We start from the raw sequence: 5,598 nt of genomic DNA, 5'->3' as shown, positions 1-5,598 counted from the left end.
GAGGGCAGTGAGGCTGTTGAGGACATAGTAAGAGGTTAGCACTGATTTATTATTATTATGAGTGCTCTTTTCCTATGGTCCTGCAGGTTCTTTGTCACAGGACTCTGTCTTTTCTGAGAACTCATCCCTCTCATAATAGGAGATACAGGCAGGAAATATCCATGGAAATCCAGAAGGACAAAACACAGGCAAGGGTGGGACATTTCTGTAGAAAGACACCAGGCTCTAGAGCCTGGATTTTAATGTCTGCTCTGTCATATATCTGCTATATGTATATATATATGATCTCCAGTAGTTTTTTCTCTTAAAATCATATTTTTTTATACTATGTAAAATGGAAGTAGTAGTAGTAGTAGTAGCTACATGAATGTTGTGAAGATTAAATTGTTTCACTGTAACTGCCCAGGACCAAAGCAGTTGCCCAAGAAAAATGAGTTTCTTCCTCTTGCCTACCCTCTCCTGAGTCAGGCAAGAACAAAGGAAGAAACCAGGGTCAGGCTTTTCTCTAGCTCATGCCTGGGAAAAATCACTGAGAAGGAAGGGCAGATAGAATTCTAAATCTGTTTTATAAATTCACATCCCTCTCTGCAACAGTTTCTGAATTCCTTGCTTTATCTCTTTAGTCCAAACCCCATATACAACAGGGTTCAAGGCAGGGGGTATGAGGTGATGAAGGATATTGAGCAGGATCAGGATGTCCATGGGGACACTTTCTGGCCACATTTGTCAACACAACCAGAAGGATGGTGCTGAAAAAGAGAATGAGGATGAAGTGAGAGCCACACATGCTCAGAGCTTTGACTGCAGCTCCCTCGGCCTTGAACTTGAACACAGCTCTTAAGATGAAGATGTAGAAGATGAAAACGAGGATGAAATCTGAGCCTAGTATCATCCAACCAGCCACAAACTGGTAGATTGTGTTCAGGGTGAAATTGTCACAGGAAATCCTGGACACAGACAGGTTGGCACAAATGCAGTTCTCAGTGACATTTTCCCCACAATAACAAAGCCTGGCAGCAAGAATGGGAATGGGTAGAGTGAGAAGGGCATTTTGTATGACAATGAAGGTACTAGCTTGGCCACAACGTGGTTAGTGAAGATGGATGGGTACCTCAGTGGGTGGCAGATGGCCACATAGCGGTCATAGGCCATGACCAAAAATGCACAGGACTCCATGGGGAGGAAGCTGTTCATGATGAACATCTGGAGGAAGCAGCAGAGAAGCTGGTGGACCTGAGGTCAAACCAGAAGATGGCCAGGACCTTGGGGATGACAGTGAGGCAGAGCACCATGTCCAGCAGGAAGAGGAGGCTGAGCAAACAGTACATGGGTTCATGAAGAGAGACCTCCAGCCGGATGGTGATCAGGAGAGTGGCATTGGCCCCCAGGACCAGAAGAAAGAGGAGACTGAGGGGCAGGGACAGCCAGTGCTGCCAGCTCTGGTAGTTAAGGAAGCAGATGAGGAGGAATTCAGAGACTAAAGGAGTGGAGTAGTTGCTGAGTGAGGTCATCCAGTGAATCCTGAGCTGAGAAGTCTTGTCTTGACTATTTGCTTGGTCAGATACAAAAGGTAATTTTGTTTAATTGATTTCAAAAATATAGCTCTCACTCTGTAGGTTGCTAATGATATATAGAAGGAGGAAAATTCCAGGCAATATCCTAAAGATAGAGTGGTGGGACTTGACAATTAACGCTGCTGCTGCTAAGTCACTTCAGTCATGTCCGACTCTGTGCAACCCCATAAACGGCAGCCCACCAGGCTCCTCTGTCCCTGGGATTCTCCAGGCAAGAATACTGGAGTGGGTTGCCATTTCCTTCTCTAGACAATTAATGCTACAGTCTATGAAAGAGAAAAAAAGAATCAGTGTAAATGCTAAGATGTGAAAAGAGAATAACGATAGGTAGTAACCTCACAATTTAAAAATGTGCAATAAATTAAGTCAGTGTTGTATCAGTTTAAGAAAACAAAAATGATAATACTGTAAAGGAGAAGTTGCTTTCTCCATGAAAATTTTAAGGAACATAGGATCAACTTGTCAGCTAAGCAAAAGTCTAATAATATGAGAATATGAATGGTCATTAAATTTTATTGAAAGGGTGTCATTAGTGACCTGGACATGGATAATTCATTGGACTGGTGGCAATAGAAACCAGAATGAAAGGAGCTGAAGATTCAATAAGTGAGAAAGTGTAGATAGAGAAGGCTGACTACATAGCTAAAAGGCTCATTCAAGCTTGCAGGTAAAGGAAAAGGCAAGACAAGAATGAATCATATTGTAGCATGCCTATTTGGGGAAAGGTTACAAATTCAGATGGAAAGTAAGATAATTGAAGTAGTTGTTTATTAAGAAAGCAACTTTTTTTCTTTACTATTATCATTTCTTTGTAATTTTTTACACATAGATTTTGTACCTCTTTGTCTCCCTCCACCCTACTCTGAAATATCTGAGGACTGACAACATGCACTTTTCACTGATACACATCAACATTCTCTAACGCCCCATAGATTCTTAACAAAAGGCTATTGCAAAAAACTGGACCTTAGTGTTTTACACAGATGGAAAATTTCAAGGAAGGAAAGTGAAAGTGGAGAATTAGCCAGGGTTTCAGTGCTGAAGGAACTTGGAGGAGGGGAAAGGAGAAGCTCTGATCAATACTACAAATGGTGGCTATATTTAAAATGGATAACCAACAAGGACCTACTCAACAGCACAGGGAACTTTGCTCTGTATTATGTAGCAACCTAAATGGGGAAAGAATTTGAAAAAGGATGCAAGTATAACTTGAATTGGCTCAGTGTTAAAGAACCTGCCTGCAACACCAGAGACATGGGTTCGATCCCTGGGTCAGGAAGATCCCCTGGAAAAAGGAATGGCAACCCACTCCAGTTTTCTTGCCTGGAAAATCCCACGGACAGAGGGGCCTGGTGGACTACTGTCCATGAGGTCGCAAAAGAATCAGACATGACTCAGCACAGCACACACACATAATTTGAATTCGACTTTGCCCAAATCCTAATCACACTGGTAATCAACTATACTCCAGCATAAGATAAAAAATAAATTAAAAATTTTTAAAGAAAAATGTTTTAAAAAAAATACTACAAATGGTAGTCACTGAGGGTTTTTATGGTGGACTTCAGGGGATGGACAGAGCATGCCACACAATGCATGTTAGAACCTGGAGGCTCATTCACGCCACTGTCTGCAGTGCTGCTCAAGAGCCTGTCCCTTGGTGAATGGTAAAACCCTAGGCTAGGTCTCTGACTTAATAAATATTTTGCCCTTGCCCTAAAACAAACTCAGAATCACTCTATTGTTCCTGCTATGTTAGTACAAATTTTCTTGAATTTCCTTCAGCTTAAAATATTACCAACTTATCCATACAAAATCTCATCTCTCTGCACCCAGCTTTCCTGTTCTTCTTGACCTTCCTCCTCCTCAAGTTTTCTCATCCCTGTTGAGTGCCCTTCTTTGCACTTTGTCCTTTTCTAGCATTGTTTGACATAATATTTATACCTGTTCATGCACCTCCTCAAAGGCTACTTGCTGATCAATTCTCCTCTTTATCTGCTTCTATTCATCACTTGTTCACCATTTACTTGTGAAAGGGTTATTGCCCAAAACTCATCAAGTCCAAGGTACTTGCCTTTAGCCACCCAGTGTTATCACTTGGACTCTAAGCTTATTAAAGTCCAATTCAATTTCTTCACTGTTTAACATTGGATAGCAGGTAGGAGGAGAGAAAATCTGGAATGGGAAAGAAGAAAAGGGAAGCAAATTTCTCGATGTTCTAATAAGTGTAAGTATTGGTACATGGAATAAAAAATAATTTAAGGACTCTAAAGCTGGATCGACAATATTCACTGGTATATATCAGGCATCTCGCATATACCAGGCATTCTTCTGAGAATATCATATCTATTCATTTATTTCATAGAAACACAATGTCAAAAACAAAACTGAGAGTCTTTCTCAACTCCATTTCAATTAGCCCTCTGGAGTATCTTATCCAATTCAGGGCACTATGGATTTGGAAATTCTTTGTCAGACTGAGATAAAGTCATAGGAAGTTAAAACATAATAAAAGGCACTGACCCCCTTTGTGGGGTTAAGTCATTGTTACAAAATATAGATGTGTGAAGAGTGAAAAAGTTGGCTTAGGAGGAGGAGCTAAGATGGCGGAGGAATAGGACGGGGAGAACACTTTCTCCCCCACAAATTCATCAAAAGAACATTTTAACGCTGAGTAAATTCCGCAAAACAACTTTTGAATGCTGGCAGAGGACATCAGGCACCGAGAAAAGCAACCCACTGTCTTCGAAAGGAGATTTTTAATTTATGCTTTTTGGTATTTGTTATCAATTTTGTACCTATATCTTCCTTATAATTTCTGTGACTTTGTTTGTTTTTGTTTTTCTCTTCCTTTTCCTTCTTCTTTTCTTTAACATTTATTTTTGAAATTCCAAACTCTAGATTTTTAATTTTTGCTTTTGGGTATTTGTTACCAATTTTGTACCTTTAAGAACCCAATCTTCAGTACCCATTTTTTTACTAGGGAGCGAGATTACTGGCTTGACTGCTCTCTCCCGCTTCGGACTCTCCTTTTTTTCCACCAGGTCGCCTGTGTCTCCTCCCTAACCCCTCTCTACTCTACCCAACTCTGTGAATTTCTGTGTGTTCCAGACGGTGGAGAACACTTAGGGAACTGATTACTGGCTGGATCAGTCTCTCTCCTTTTCATTCCCCCCTTTTATCCTCCTGGCCACCTCTGTCGCCTTCCTCCCTCTTCTCTTCTCTGTATAACTCCGTGAACATCTCTGAGCAGTCCAGTTGTGGAGTGCACATAAGGAAGTGGTTACTGGTTAGCCCGCTCTCTCCTCTATTGATTCCACCTCATCTCATTCGGGTCACCTCTAACTCCCTCCTCCTCTTCTCTTCTCCATGTAATGCTGTGAACCTCTCTGGGTGACTCTCACGGTGGAGAAACTTTTCATTTTTAACCTAGATGTTTTATCAATGGTGCTGTATAGAAGGAGAAGTTTTGAGACTACTGTAAAAATAAGACCTATAACTGGAAGCAGGAGGCTTAAGTCCAAACCCTGAATCCAGGGAACATTAATTGACAGGAGCTCATCAAATGCCTCCATACCTACACTGAAACCAAGCACCACACAAGGGCCAACAAGTTCCAGGGCAAGACATACAAAGCAAATTCTCCAGCAACACAGGAACACAGACCTGAGCTCCAATATACAGGCTGCCCAAAGTCACCCCAAAACCATAGACATATCATAACTCATTACTGGACACCCCATTGCACTCCAGAGAGAAGAAATCCAGCTCCACCCACCAGAACACCAACACAAGCTTCCCTAACCAAGAAACCTTGACAAGCCACCTGTACAAACCCACACACAGCAAGGAAATGCCACAATAAAGAGAATTCCACAAACTGCCAGAATACAGAAAGGACACCCCAAAATCAGCAATATAAACAAGATGAAGAGACAGAGGAATACCCAGCAGGTAAAGGAACGGGATAAATGCCCACCAAACCAAACAAAAGAAGGAAGAGATAGGGAATCTACCTGATAAA

The 5,598-nt window shown here is 41.5% G+C and overlaps 1 pseudogene; it reads right to left on the bottom strand.

Annotated features, from left to right (window-relative positions):
* Positions 1–573: 573 nt before the first annotated feature.
* LOC104984644 lies at positions 574–1,511 on the bottom strand (annotated as a pseudogene).
* Positions 1,512–5,598: the final 4,087 nt, after the last annotated feature.

This window comes from Bison bison, unplaced genomic scaffold (assembly GCF_000754665.1).
Source record: "Bison bison bison isolate TAMUID 2011002044 unplaced genomic scaffold, Bison_UMD1.0 scf7180017845419, whole genome shotgun sequence".
Taxonomy (NCBI): domain Eukaryota; kingdom Metazoa; phylum Chordata; class Mammalia; order Artiodactyla; family Bovidae; genus Bison; species Bison bison.
This window is presented reverse-complemented; position numbering and strand designations above follow the sequence as displayed.